This window comes from Cervus elaphus, chromosome 2 (assembly GCF_910594005.1).
Source record: "Cervus elaphus chromosome 2, mCerEla1.1, whole genome shotgun sequence".
Classification (NCBI taxonomy): Eukaryota; Metazoa; Chordata; class Mammalia; order Artiodactyla; family Cervidae; genus Cervus; species Cervus elaphus.
The window spans coordinates 40730003-40744519 of record NC_057816.1 but is presented as its reverse complement, the minus strand read 5'-3'; the positions used below and the strand labels follow the sequence as shown (position 1 = coordinate 40744519).

The following is a 14517-nucleotide window of genomic DNA, read 5'->3' as shown; positions in this document are numbered from 1 at the left end:
ACGGTTTAGGGGTTTGATGAGGGAAGGCCAGGTAGGGAAGCAGGATGGTCAGGGAAGACATTCACGGTGAGGGAAACATTCGAGTGTCTTGGAGCAGTGTTCATCAGCAAGGAGGCTACTGCAATAGGACAAGTTTGGACTTGTTCTTAAGTTCTTACTAGACCAGTAATCTTGAGAAAGTAAGGGCTTCCCAGGTGGTGCTAGAGGTAAAGAGCCTGCCTGCCAATTCAGGAGATGTAATAGATGCAGTTTCAATCCCTGGGTGGGGAAGACCCTCTGGAGGAGGGCATGACAGTCCACTCCAGCATTCTTGCCTGGAGAATCCCATGGACAGAGGAGCCTGGCAGGCTACAGTCCATGGGGTCACAACAAGTCAGACACAACTGAAGTGACTTGTTGTGAGACCTAGGGACGCCATCAAATAAGAGGGGATCTTTGAGGAAGAGTTGAGATCCTGCAGGTGGGGCTGTGAGCTTGCAGAATTTGGGTTCTATTGAGAATTTATTCATTCTCTCAGTTTGCTTGGGCTTGAGGACATTTTATTGTTCTTTTGGGTTATACTAAGTCTTAAGCATTCATAATTATTTCTTCCTTTTAAAGGTTCTGCTGTGAATTGTAATCATCTTATTTACCACTTTCAGTGAAAATTTGAGAAGGGAGGAAAGTAACATCTAAGTGTCAAGAAATACATATTTATCCTTGTCCAACTTGGGTCTAGTGATTGGGACCTGCAAATTAACTGACAATAAGCCAATTAACAGGAGAAGAGATAAGGTGTATTTACAGGGGGTTAATTGCAGGTGTGTTTTGGGGAGCTTCTGCTTCAGTTAGATATGAAACATTCAGATAAGATTTCTTTCTACATCTTTTTAGCTCAAATGTTTTCACTTTAAAATAATCTTTATACTAACTCTGAGGTCTGAGCTGTTCCCTACACGCCTTATCAGATACTGTGCTAGATTTAATCATATACAGTTACTTTTCACAGGTTATTCTATAAGATGTCTCTCTTTTATTTTTTTTTTCACAAACCAACCTAGAATTGGGGGTCACATAGGTCAAATGACTTACCCACTATTTATTAAAATAATGATGAATGATATTCAGTATGTGACATGCTCCCATGAGTTACACATTTCTTGCATGCTATGTATGACATGACCCCTCTCTCTTTTCTTTTCTTTTTTTAAAAAATATTCATTTGTTTGGCTGGACCAGGTCTTAGTTGGGGCATGTGGGATCTTTAGTTGAGGCATGCAGGATCTATTTCCCTGAGCAGGGATCCAACCCAGACCCCCTGCATTGAGAATGCAGAGGTTTGGCCACTGGACCACCAGGGAAGTCCCACGACCCCTGTATTTTGACTGAAGAAGGTGTATCAGTAAACAGTGTGTGACACTGATATTAGTATAAGCAGGTGCTTTTATCCTCTGTAATGTATTTTTAAAGACAAACTAGCAAGCATCATTTATCTGTATATTGTTTCTAACAGGTGACTTATGATGATTTCCACAGGCTGTCTCATCCACCTCTATGTCCCAACACCTCAGCCGGGTAAAGCCCTGCCCTAGGCCACTGCCCAGGTGTATAGTAGAATGCCGAGACCCATCAAATTGTCCACCCAGGGTATTGACCAGACTCCCAGGTGTTGTTTGGAAAACCTCCTCCACAACAGGTGGACTGGCGAGCATCCTTTGTCAGCTGATGCCGAGTTCACATTTCATGTCCAGGGGTGGGTGGACCCCCACAGTGGATGGCACAAGGCTACTTGATTAACGAATTCTCTCTGAGCAAATGTCCTTAAAGTCAGTTAGGTTTAAAAAAAAAACCCAACTCTCTGTACATTACTGCCCAGAGTACAAGAAAAGTACATTTAGTACATGTATCCAATTTATTTCTGCCAACGAGCCATCCTTAGGAAAAGAATGCACAGCCTGAAAATATGTGTTCTCAGCTCTGGGATTTCCCTTGCTAAGTCCCTTTATCCTCACAGGGAGTTGAAGGGCAGCAGAGAGCCCTCCTCCAATTTTCTCTTCAGTTTCTCACCCATCATTCTCTTAGTCTCTTTCTCCCTCCTGTCTTTTCTGGAAACATGGAAGAAATATATCCACTGCATGTAATACACACATCTCTTCTTGCCAGGTTAATGTGTCTGTTGGCCAACTAAAGGAAAACAACTTGAAGGTAAACACTGTATTTTTCATCTCTACCTTCAGTTTGCAGTAGTATTCAAGAATAAATTATGCTGAATAAATAAACCAAAATAGCCCTCTTTCCTCATTGTATAAACAATCTCTCATGGCAGGCAGGAGCTTATTTATAAGTCATATAGTAATAATAGCAGCCATATATTAAGAACTAACCATCTGAGAGTTTGTTATATATTGAGGAATCCTGGATTCCCAAGCCTCACACATGGCCAAATTCTAGTTACTCATGAGCCAGATCTATCAGAAGTGATGTGGCGGTTACGAGAAACATGGGGACTAAACCACAACATCTATTATCAAGCAACTTCAACTTTGACATGAAAGTCTGAAGAAACAAAATGCCCCATTATTTTATTTAATATAAAAATTGTATATATTTAAGATGTAAACATGATAACTTGATATACATATATATAATGAGGTATTTAAACACATAAATATGTACATATTGCTGCTGCTAAGTCGCTTCAGTCATATCCAGCTCTGTGCGACCCCGTAGACAGCAGCCCACCAGGCTCCCCTGTCCCTGGGATTCTCCAGGCAAGAACACTGGAGTGGGGTTTATATATACGCATATATATTAATGCATATACATACATACACTGGTCCCATGGTTACTGTTTTTCTGTGTGTGGTTAAAGCACCTAATATCTACTCTAAGCATATTTCCAGCATTCACCTGTGTTGTTAACTATAGTTAGCATGCTGTACGCTAGATTTCTAGAGGGACTCATCCGATAAAACTGTAACTGTGTGCTCTTCTCTGACCAGCGTCTCCCCATTCCCCCTCTCCCCTTCCCCACAGCTGGCAGCACCATTCTGCACTCTGCTTCTATGAGTTTGATCTTTTTTTTTTTAAAGATTCTGTCTATAAGTGAAATCACACAATATCTGTCTTCCTCTGTCTATTTTACTTAGTATCACATTTCACCCATGTTGTTGCAAATGGCAGGATTTCCTTCTTTCTCACAGCTGAATATGTGTGTGTGTGTGTGTGTGTGTGTGTGTGTGTGTGTGTGTGTACACGGCATCTTTATCCATTCATCCTCCGATACCCAAGAATATTTTTAAGAGTCCTGCTTCACTATGGATATCTGATTGCCTTGCTCTAAGAAGGTATATTGACTCTACAGTTCCTGTGATCTTCCTCACTTTCCTGCACCATGAATTGTTGACATATTGAACCAACAAAGAGGTTTTCATATCTAAATCAAGCACATTGCCTAGCAGGTCTTATTAATGGTTTTAACTCATCTGAAGTTCACAACAACCTTATGAGGCAGGTACTATCATCACCCCCATTTTACAAGTAAGGGAACTAAGAAGCAAAGAGGCATTAAATCCTTGCTCGAGGATACATATCTGTAATTTCAGAAGCTGTGCTTTTAACGCCCACCCATTACACTCCCCAGGTTGGGTGCACTTAATATGCGTTGCAAAAATAACTGCTAACTAGAGTGATTAAAGAAGATATTGTTCTTGTTATGTTTCTCAGGCAGACAGGGTTCTGCCCAAAATCTTTAAAGCATTTAGCTCTCATTGAAAGTAGCATCGACATATATACACTGCTGTGTGTAAATCAGATGGCCAGTGGGAAGCTGTTGTCCAGCGCAGGGGGCTCAGTGCTCTGTGATGGCCTGGAGGGGTGGGGCGGGGGGTGGGAGGGAGGGAGACTAGAGAGGGAGGGGACAGATGTATGCGTGTAGCGGATATACTTTGTTGTTCAGCAGAAAATAACACAGCATTTGTAAAGCAACTATACTCCAATGATAAAAAAATTTTTTAATAAAAAAATTTAAGTCTTATTTAGAAAGCCCAGTGGGAATAATAATGGATTCCTCAAAGAGAGACCAAGCTCTGACCACAACAGTTGGTCCCTTTATCTGCCCCATCCTTTTCCTCTCCCCTACCTTCTCTTCAGCCCCATTAGGCGCTCCAGCCCTTTGACTGCTCCTCAAGGCGTCAGTCTTGTTCAGATCAGACCGGAACCCCAGAGCGAGTCACTAACAGCACTCTTGCCATGCCCTCCGCTTCCAGCAGGCTTGTCATTCTCCAGTCCCCATCTTCATAAACCCCGAACTTCAGCCTAGTCCTGTGTTTCACCTTCTTGCCTCCCCACCCAGCTTTCTGAGTGCCCCTGGAGGGGAGCCCTGACCATGCTGGTGAAAGGAAGAAAGAAAGTGAAGTCGCTCAGTCGTGTCCGACTCTTTGTGACCCCATGTACTGTAGCCCACCAGGCTCCTCCATCCATGGAATTTTCTAGGCAAGCGTACTGGAGTGGGTTGCCATTTCCTTCTCCAGGGGGATCTGCCCAACCTAGGGATCAAACCCAGGTCTCCCGGGTTGTGGGCAAACGGTTTACCGTCTGAGCCACCAGGGAATCCAGACCATGTGGTGTACGCTGTGACAGATGTACAACCTCTGATGCAGCTGGAACCCAGGAGCACTCTGCAGTCTTCCCTGTGTCCCTGCTTTCTCTCGGGGACCATCCAAGCTCTGCTCCGGAGTTTCTAGTTCTGTTCTTACTTAGTTGAGGCACTTGGATAAATCACTTAAGAGCTTTATATTTTGCTCTCTTCATCTGTAAGAAGACTGATTTAGATCAGTATTCTTTTCCTTTTTTATTTTTGGCTGTGCTGGGTCTTTGTCGAGGCATGCAGCCTTCCCCTGTTGCAGGGCAGGGGCTTCTCCTGTTGGGGAGCACGGGTCCTCGGGCACGTGGGCTCAGGAGTTTGGGTTCCCAGGCTCCAGCGCACAGGCTCAATCATTATGTCTCAGGCTTAGATGCTCCTCAGCCATGTGGGATCTTCCCAGATCAGGGACCGAACCCGTGTCTCCTGCATGGGTAGATGGATTTTTTGCCACTCAGTCACTAGGGAAACCCTACCCTGGGTTTTAAAAGATAGCTTCCACCACCTCATCACTCAAAAACTAATGAAATTCAGTGTGTTACCAGCTAGTTTGAGCTCTGATGTGTTCCAGTTTCTCTTACAGAATTGCCCAAGGTCAGCTACTCTTCCTCTGCGGGTGGAGGGCCAGTCCTTGCCTCTTGCTGGTCTGAGATGCTGTTTCTTGCCGCCAGCACTCTGCACCATGTCGGTGCCAGCTAGGTCTTCACCTCTCATTTGGGGATTGGCTTCTCTCAAACCCACTCTCAGCCCCGGGAGCCGGTGAGGGTATATTCTCTGGCCCAGCCAGTACTCTGCACACTGCATCACCCTCCACTAGCCAGGGAAAAGGAAAATGTGACAGAAAGAGCAAATTTGGTCACTGGAAACGGAGATAAAAAAAGGATCTGGCCTTGCGCAGAAACAAGCTCCTGATACTTACTGTGCAAACTATTAACCTCTAGGGTGCAGAGTCCAATGTCATGTTTTCCTCAACTTTGACATCAATCATCATGTAAGTGGTTGGGGCTGGAGGGCGCAAAGGGTGTTACCTGGAAAATCCCAAAAGAAGGGATCACAATAGTAAGACGTTCATTTTTATTTGTGGTTCTTCTGTAGCTAAGTCATGTCTGGCTCTCTGCGAACCCATGGATTCTGGAGTGGACCCTGGAGGCAAACTCTACCATTCCTAGCCCATTTGTTCAGTTACCAAGTGAGTTGCTAACTCTTTGTGACCCCTTGGACTGCAGCACACCAGGCCTCCCTGTCCTTCACCATCTCCTGGAGGAGTTTGCTCAAACTCTTGACCATTGAGTTGGTGATGCCATCCAACCATCTCATCCTCTGTCGCTCTCTTCTCCTCCTGCCCTCCATCTTTTCCAGCATCAGGATCTTTCCCAGTGAGTTGGCTCTTTGCATCAGGTGGCCAAAGTTTTGGAGCTTCAGCTTCTGTATCAGTCCTTGTAATGAATCTTCACGGATGATTTCCTTTAGGATGGACTGGTTTGACCTCCTTGACCCCAGATCTTTTCAGTTCTCTTCCTTGCTCAGTAATAGGAAAGAAAAGTAATCTAAATGCTACACACATGCATTCATAGCATTGTTTCTTTCTTTTTCTTTCTTCTTCTTTGGCTGCACCCTTGGGAATTTTAGTTCCCCAGCCACGGATGGAACCCAGCTCCTCCACAGTGAAAGGGCAGAGTCCCAACCATTGGACCAGCAGGGAGTTCCCCATAGCATTGTTTCTTTTAAGATATGACAGTATATTCAGGACTTTTGTGCATCTTAATTGCTCACCTCTATTGAAAGCTGGTTCTTCGTCACATCTTTCCATGTTTTTTGATCTTTCACTACAGTTTTTTCTCCTCTGAAGGATCTATCACGGTCTATTGTAATTGTCCATCTACTTCAAGACTGTGAGTTCTGAGAACACCTTATGTTTGACATGGTCACAGGCTATCCCTGTATCCTGCATTGCCAGACACAATAGGGGGAGATGATTTCTTGGGATTTTCTAGACAAACAGGCATGTTGCCTGTGAATAAACACAGTTTTTAAAATCTTTTTTAAAACTGAAATATAGTTAGTTTGCAATGCTGCATTAGTTTCAGATGTACAGCAAAGCATCAGTTATATATACTTTCTCCAGACCTTTTTCCGTTATGGGTTATTACAAGATATTGAATGTATTCCCATGTGCTATATGTAGGCCCTTGTTGTTTATCTGTTTTATATATAGTCGTGTGCATGTGTTAATCCCAAACTCCTAATTTACCTCCCCCTTCACTGCCACCCTCTCCCCCAACTATCCCTTTTGGTAACCATAAGTTTGTTTTCTATGTCTGGAGTCTATTTTGAATAAAGATAGTTTTACTTCGTTATTTTCCATTTTTATGACTTTTTTTTTTTTTTTTTGCCTTTGACACTGGCTAGTACCTTTTGAACAATGCAGAATAAAGGTAGTAAGAGCAAACATACTTATTTTGTCTTTCATTGCAGGGAGAGAGCATATAGCATTTCATCATTAATGCTATACGTAGTTCCTTATATAGCATCAGTATCTTCCTTTTCCTGTTTTGCTAAGTAGTTTAAAAATAAATGGATTTATCAATAGCTGGTGAGAAGTTGCTCTGTAACACAGGGAGCCCAGCCCCGTACGCTGCGATGACCTAGAGGGGTGGGGTGGGGAAGGGGAGGGAGGTGATATGTGTATGATTATGGCTGATTTGTGTGTTGTATGGCAGAAACCAACACAACACTGTAAAGCAATTCTTCTCCAATTAAAAAATAAATGGGTGCTGAATTTTGTCAGCTGTCTTTTGGCATCCATTTCATTGGTCACATGGTTTTCTCCTTTATTTTCTTAATATATTAATTATGTTGACTGATTTTTGAATCTTGAACTACCCTTGAACTTCTAAGATAAACCCTATTTGATCATTATATATTACCATTTCAATATATTGCTGTGCTTTATCTGAGAATGTTTTGTTAGAGATTTTTCATATATGTTCATGAGGGATATAGATGTTCAGGTTTTTTTTAAATGTAACATCTTCTTGATATCTAGGCTTCCATGAATATGAGGGGAAAAAATAACATAAATAACTTAAAATTTACATAAGTTACTAACCATTTAATGGTGCTAAACTCTAGTAGGTCTGTTTAGCTGCAAGTAATGAGAAGCAACTGGAGCTAGCTTAAGCAGCTGGCTCTGATCCTGAGGTCAGACAGGAGATGGGTCCCTCAGTCTCTGCAAGGACCTGGAGCTGCAGACCACCAAGCCTCCCACCTCTCTGTCACTCTCCCTATTCCACAGCTTCATCCTTCCTACTTTTCAGACTTTTGCTCTCTCTGCTTTTCTGATGCTTATGGCAATTCCTAAGCTTATTAGTAATAAATAAGTACAGATATAAGGCCTAGAAAGGTTCAGAAACATTTTTAATGCATCACTAGTCAAGTTCAGTTCAGTTCAGTTGCTCAGTCATGTCCGACTCTTTGTGACCCCATGAACCACAGCACTCCAGGCCTCCCTGTCCATCACCAATTCCCAGAGTTTACCCAAACTCATGTCCATTGAGTCGGTGATGCCATCCAACCATCTAATCCTCTGTCGTCCCCTTCTCCTCCTGCCTTCAATCTTTCCCAATATCAGGGTCTTTTCAAATGAGTCAGCTCTTCACATCAGGTGGCCAAAATATTGGGGTTTCAGCTTCAACATCAGTCTTTTCAATGAACACCCAGGACTGATCTCCTTCAGGATGGACTGGTTGGATCTCCTTGTAGTCCAAGGGACTCTCAAGAGTCTTCTCCAACACCGCAGTTCAAAAGCATCAATTCTTCGGTGCTCAGCTTTCTTTATAGTCCAACTCTCACATCCATATATGACTCTTGGAAAAACCATAGCCTTGACTAGATGGACCTTTGTTGACAAAATAATGTCTCTGCTTTTTAATATGCTGTATGGGTTGGTCATAACTTTCCTTCCAAGGAGTAAGCATCTTTTAATTTCATGGCTGCAATCACCATCTACAGTGATTTTGGAGCCCAAAAATATAAAGTCAGCCACTGTTTCCACTGATTCCCCATCCCTGCTAGTCAAATCCATGCACAATTGTAAGGTAATAAATTAGTCTTAGTCTGAGAAAAAGGAAGAATGATAGAATCAATGGATCAAAGTGAAAATTTCATTAGTAATGATTATAGCTAAAACTGACTATGTACATGGACTTCCCTGGTGGCTCAGTTGTAAAGAATCCACCTGCCAATGCAGGAGGCCTGGGTTCCATCCCTGGGTCAGGAAGATCCCCTGGAGATAGAAATGGCAACCCACTCCCAGTGATCTGGGAAAATCCCATGGACAGAGGAGCCTGGTGAACTATGGTCCATGGAGGTCTCAAAAGGGTCAGATATGACTTAGTAACTAAATAGCAATCACAACACTAAGTGCATACTATATGCCAGAGCCCAGGTAAGCACTGTATTTGCTGTATCTTATGTGATCTTAACTATTTTCTTATGGATAGAAGGCCATGTTATCCACATAGTTTCAAGTTGAGGCTTAGGTGAAGTAACTTTACCTAATTCTCTCTGAATTATGAATTTCAATATTGCTGCATCTAAATATAGTGAAGTCTTCTGGGTGTGACACAGATCTTTTGAAAAAAGAAGAAAGCAGAATGTAAAAACTTCTAACCTTCATATTGTATGTGAGTTTAATTTATTGCACTTATGGCAATATAAGGATGTTGCTAGCAACATGCTACAGTAAGACTTATCAAATAGTGGTGCTGCATAGTCAAATGATAAGACCAGTATTTATTTATTTTTAATTAATTAATTTATTATAATTGGAGACTAATTACAATATTGTGGTGGTTTTTGCCATACATTGACATGAATCAGCCATGGGTGTACATGTGTCCCGCACCCCAAAACACTCTCCCACCTCCCTCCACAACCCATCCCTCTGGGTTGTCCCACAGGGACTGGCTTTGAGTGCCCTGTTTCACGCATCAAACTTGAACTGTTAATCTGTTTCACAGATGGTAATATACACGTTTCAATGCTATTCTCTCAAATCATCCCACCCTCGCCTTCTCCCACAGAGTCCAAAAGTCTGCTCTTTACATATGTGTTTCTTTTGCTGTCTCACATATAGGGTCATAATTACTATCTTTCTAAATTCCATATATATGCATTCATATACTGTATTGGTATTTTTCTTTCTGACCTACTTCACTCTGTATAATAGGCTCCAGTTTCATCCATCTCATTAGAACTGACTCAAATGCATTCTGTTTAATAGCTGAGTAATATTCCACTGTGTACGTGTACCACCACTTTTTTATCCATTCATCTGCTGATGGACATCTAGGTTGCTTCCATGTCCTAGCTATTGTAAATGGTGCCGTGATGAACATTGGGATACATGTGATGCTTTCAATTCTGGTTTCCTCGGTGTGTGTGCCCAACAGTGGGATTGCTGGGTCATATGGCAGTTCTATTTCCAGTTTTCTAAGGAATCTCCACACTGTTCTTCATAGTGGCTGTACTAGTTTGCATTCCCACCAACAGTGTAAGAGGGCTCCTTTTTCTCCACACCTTCTCCAGCATTTATTGCTTGTAGACTTTTTGATAGCAGCTATTCTGACTGGCATGAGATGGTACCTCATTGTGGTTTTGATTTGCATTTTTCTCATAATGAATGATGTTGAGCATCTTTTCATGTGTTTGTTAGCCATCTGTATGTCTTCTTTGGAGAAATGTCTGTTTAGTTCTTTGGCCCATTTTTTGATTGGGTCATTTATTTTTCTGGAATTGAGTTGCAGGAGTTGCTTGTATATTTTTGAGATTAATTCTTTGTCAGTTGCTTCATTTGCTATTATTTTATCCCATTCTGAAGGCTGTCTTTTCACCTTGCTTATGGTTTCCTTCAATGTGCAAAAGCTTTTAAGTTTGATTAGGTCCCATTTGTTTATTTTTGCTCCATTACTCTGGGAGGTGGATCATAGAGGATCCTGCTATGATTTATCTCAGAGAGTGTTCTGCCTATGCTTTCCTCTAGGAGTTTTATAGTTTCTGGTCTTATATTTAGATTAGTAAGATCACATCTTATCACGTGTGTTTCCATACAATTTGTGGAATTATTTGTTCTAGTTCTCTGAAAAATACCATTAGTAGCTTGATAGGGATTGCACTGAGTCTATAGATTGCTTTGGGTAGTATACTCATTTTCACTATATTGATTCTTCTGATCAATGAACATAGTATATTTCTCCATCTGTTTGTGTCATCTTTGACTTCTTTCATCAGTGTTTTATAGTTTTCTATATATAGGTCTTTTGTTTCTTTAGGTAGATTTATTCCTAAGTATTTTATTCTTTTCATTGCAGTGGTGAATGGGATTGTTTCCTTAATTTCTCTTTCTGTTTTCTCATTGTTAGTGTATAGGAGTGCAAGGGATTTCTGTGTGTTAATTTTATATCTTGCAACTTTACTATATTCATTGATTAGCTCTAGTAAAGACACTCTGGTGGTGTCTTTAGGGTTTTCTATGTAGAGGATCATGTCATTTGCAAACAGTGAGAGTTTTACTTCTTCTTCTCCAATCTGGATCACTTTTATTTCTTTTTCTTCTCTGATTGCTGTGGCTAAAACTTCCAAAACTATGTTGAATAGTAGTGGTGAGAGTGGGCACCCTTGTCTTGTTCCTGACTTTAGGGGAAAAGCTCTCAATTTTTTGCCATTGAGGATAATGTTTGCTGTGGGTTTATCATATATGACTTTTATTATTTTGAGGTATGTTCCTTCTATGCCTGCTTTCTGGAGAGTTTGTATCATAAATGGGTGTTGAATTTTGTCAAAGGCTAACTGTGCATCTATTGAGGTAATCATATGGTTTTTATCTTTCAATTTGCTAATGTGATGTATCACATTGATTGATTTGTGAATATTGAAGAATCCTTGCATCCCTGGGATAAAGTCCACTTGAAGACCAGTATTTATTATAGTAAAGAAGCTTTTGTATTCTCAGTAACCAACTGAGCACTTCTCTAGCAGAAGAATATCAGAAAGAAAGGAAAATAACTTTGGTGCTAAGAAGGAATTTTGTGGGAAAAAAAAACCATAAAAAATTTTTATGAGAAAAAAACGCTTTTTTCTCATAAAATTACTACATTATTAAGAATTTGTAAATACTAAATGCTAGGTGCTCTGATACATGCTTTATTTTCATTGGCTTATTTGCTAGTCACAGCAACCCCCAACTAGGTATCATTAGCCCCATTTTAGAGATTGAAAAACTGAGTTTCAGGAACTTTCCCAGGAATCACAGCAAGTAAGCAGCCAGTCCATATTCTGTTAATACCTTGTGTGGTGGCAGAAATTACAACACTGATGGATTCTCCACTTTGGATTGGTTGTGGCCCATTCATTATGGTTATTTTAAAAAAATAAGACAAACTAAAACATTGTCTGGAAATGTCTCAGAATTTCTTGCTGTGTTCCAGAGTAAGACAAGATGGTGAATCCAGAAGTTCTGAGATGCTCTCATTAGCTGTCAGCTCTAGACATTGCTACATTTCCCTGACTAGAGAAAAATACCAGCTTCTACAGCAGAGAGGTGCAGGGCTTATAGCCTTTCCCAGTTTTCTGAAAGTGCTAAAGACTGGAATGTCAATAGTCCTTCTGTGTGACATAGAGCAGGGCAAATACAAGCATCCACCGGCTGGAAAGTTGGCTGCACATGCTTATCTGTTAACGCAAACACAGCAAAGCAAACATGGCACAGAGACAAGGAGCAGGGGCTGCTGAGGCTGGCGAGAGTCTGCTGATCACACCCGGATGTTCATCCGCCCAGACATCTGGTGCCCTGGACAGAGCCAGGGTGGAACCCGGGAGGCCCTCCTCGGCCTCCTTCCATCACTCACATCACTCACTGCACTGATTTTGACCTACAATTTGAGAGGCAAAAGTCATTTGCAGAGGCTTTCGGGGGTGGGGGAGGGTGTGGTGGGGGGCGGGGTGCATATCACGAGTTGGCATCCAAAATGAAAACACCTTGAATGTTGATATTGATCCCAAGTGGGTTTTTTTTGTTTTTTTTTAGAGACAAATGTCAAATCAAAGTGCTTCTAACTGCTGAGGTCCACAGGCAATGCTCAGAGTAGCTTGCTCTGGACTAAAAAAACCTTGGACAAATGGACCCCTTGGGGGGTCCCCTTTGCCCAGGGGACTTCCTAAAATGAAGGCTTCTATATCATATGAAAGCTCTTAGTGGGAGGAAATCCTCTCCTCTCCTTCACCAGTACACATCATCCCCATGGTCTTCACACCCACTCAAGCTAATAAATATGTGAATACACAGATGACTTCTTCAGTGATTGTTAGTTAATTGACAGTAAAATCTTGAGGGTAGCAATTTGATCATTAAGGGTTAGAACCCTCATTCCTTATGGTTTTCTATTTACTAAAATAGAAAAGTCATCATCCATGAATAGGTCAGATACACTTGTAGGCAAGTCTGGAAAAAGTCCTTGAGATGAATGGCCAATGTTACAAAAAGGTAAATTCTGTAGGGTACTGTGAGACAAAGGTCAAAGCTTTGACTATAATTTTTCCAGTAGTCAGGTATGGATGTTACCATTAGACCATAAAGAAGGCTAAGCACTGAAGAAGCGATGCTTTTGAACTGTGGTGTTGGAGAAGACTCTTGAGAGTCCCCTGGACAGCAAAGAGATCAAACCAGTCGATCCCAAAGAAAAACAATCCTGATTATTCATTGGAAGGACTGATGCTGAAGCTGAAACTCCAATACTTTTGCCATCTGATGAGGAGAGCCGACTCATTGGAAAAGACCTTGATGCTGGAAAAGGGTTAGGGTTAGGGTTAGGGCAGGAGGAGAAGGGGACGACAGGATGAGATGGTTGGATGGCATCACCAAATCAATGGACATGAGTTTGAGTAAGCTCTGGGAGATGGTGAAAGACAGGGAGGCCTGGCGTGCTGCAGTCCATGGGGCCGCAAAGAATCGGACACGACTGAGTGACTGGACAACAACAACTGTGAGACAAGGTGAAGATTAATACACAGAGCACTATCTCACAGTTCTGCTTGTCTGTCTGTCTGTCTTGAGAAGTAATGTGTCTCTGGGAAAGGCAGAGACAATGTGTGAACATTCTCAAGGGAGTCAAGCTGATGATAAGATTTCAGGCTTCCTTCCAGGTCAGGAAAACTGAAATCCAGTGTTTCTAAAGCATTCCAAAATCATCCTTGAACTTCCTTTATGTTGCAGGCACTGCTGGGTGCTGATGGCATAAACATGAAGACCAGTTCTCTTCAGAAACATAGGGATGGCTGGGGAGATACACACACAAACAGACTATTTAGACTGGGTGAGGAGCTGCTGTATCAGAGTTACGTGCAGGGCACCATGGGAGCCCAATGCAGGCAAGGGAGGGAGTCAAGAAATGCTTCTGAGCGATGCTGTTTGAGCTGAATCCTAAAAGACTGAGTAGGAGAGGGCCACGTGGAGATGTGGAATTGAGGGCACAACAGAGAGTGTGGTCTTGTCAGATCCTGCAGTGGCAGTTGGGAAGGATCAGGAAACGAAGCCAGAGAGACAGGGGCCTGGTAACAGAGGGACACAATCATCCCCATCGGCAGATGAGGGAAGTGATGTTTAGGGAGAGAAGGTCCAGTGCCCACGATTTCAAGTCAGACAGTCCTAAATTCAAGTCTCAGGTTTGCACCTTTCACACAGAGTGAACATCTGAGCTGTTTATCTTCTGTGTCTTGGTTGCCTGATCTGCAAACTAGAAATAATGACAGTACCCAGCTAATAGGGTGCTGGGCAGATTAAATGAGGCATGCAAAACCTGTAATGTCATTTCAGCACATTGTAAGCACTTGATAATGAT

The 14517-nt window shown here is 42.0% G+C and overlaps 1 long non-coding RNA gene across 2 annotated transcripts in view; it reads left to right on the top strand.

The window, feature by feature from the left end:
• The window catches only part of LOC122676793, a 102827-nt gene that overhangs the window by 53760 nt on the left and 34550 nt on the right, over nt 1-14517 (top strand). The window contains exon 5 of one of the 2 annotated variants that reach the window (XR_006335640.1): nt 1493-1577. The exons of the other annotated variant lie outside the window; for it this stretch is intronic. This is a non-coding gene — a long non-coding RNA (uncharacterized LOC122676793). Of the gene's footprint in view, nt 1-1492; nt 1578-14517 lie in introns of those variants that run through there. 2 annotated transcript variants of the gene reach the window in all.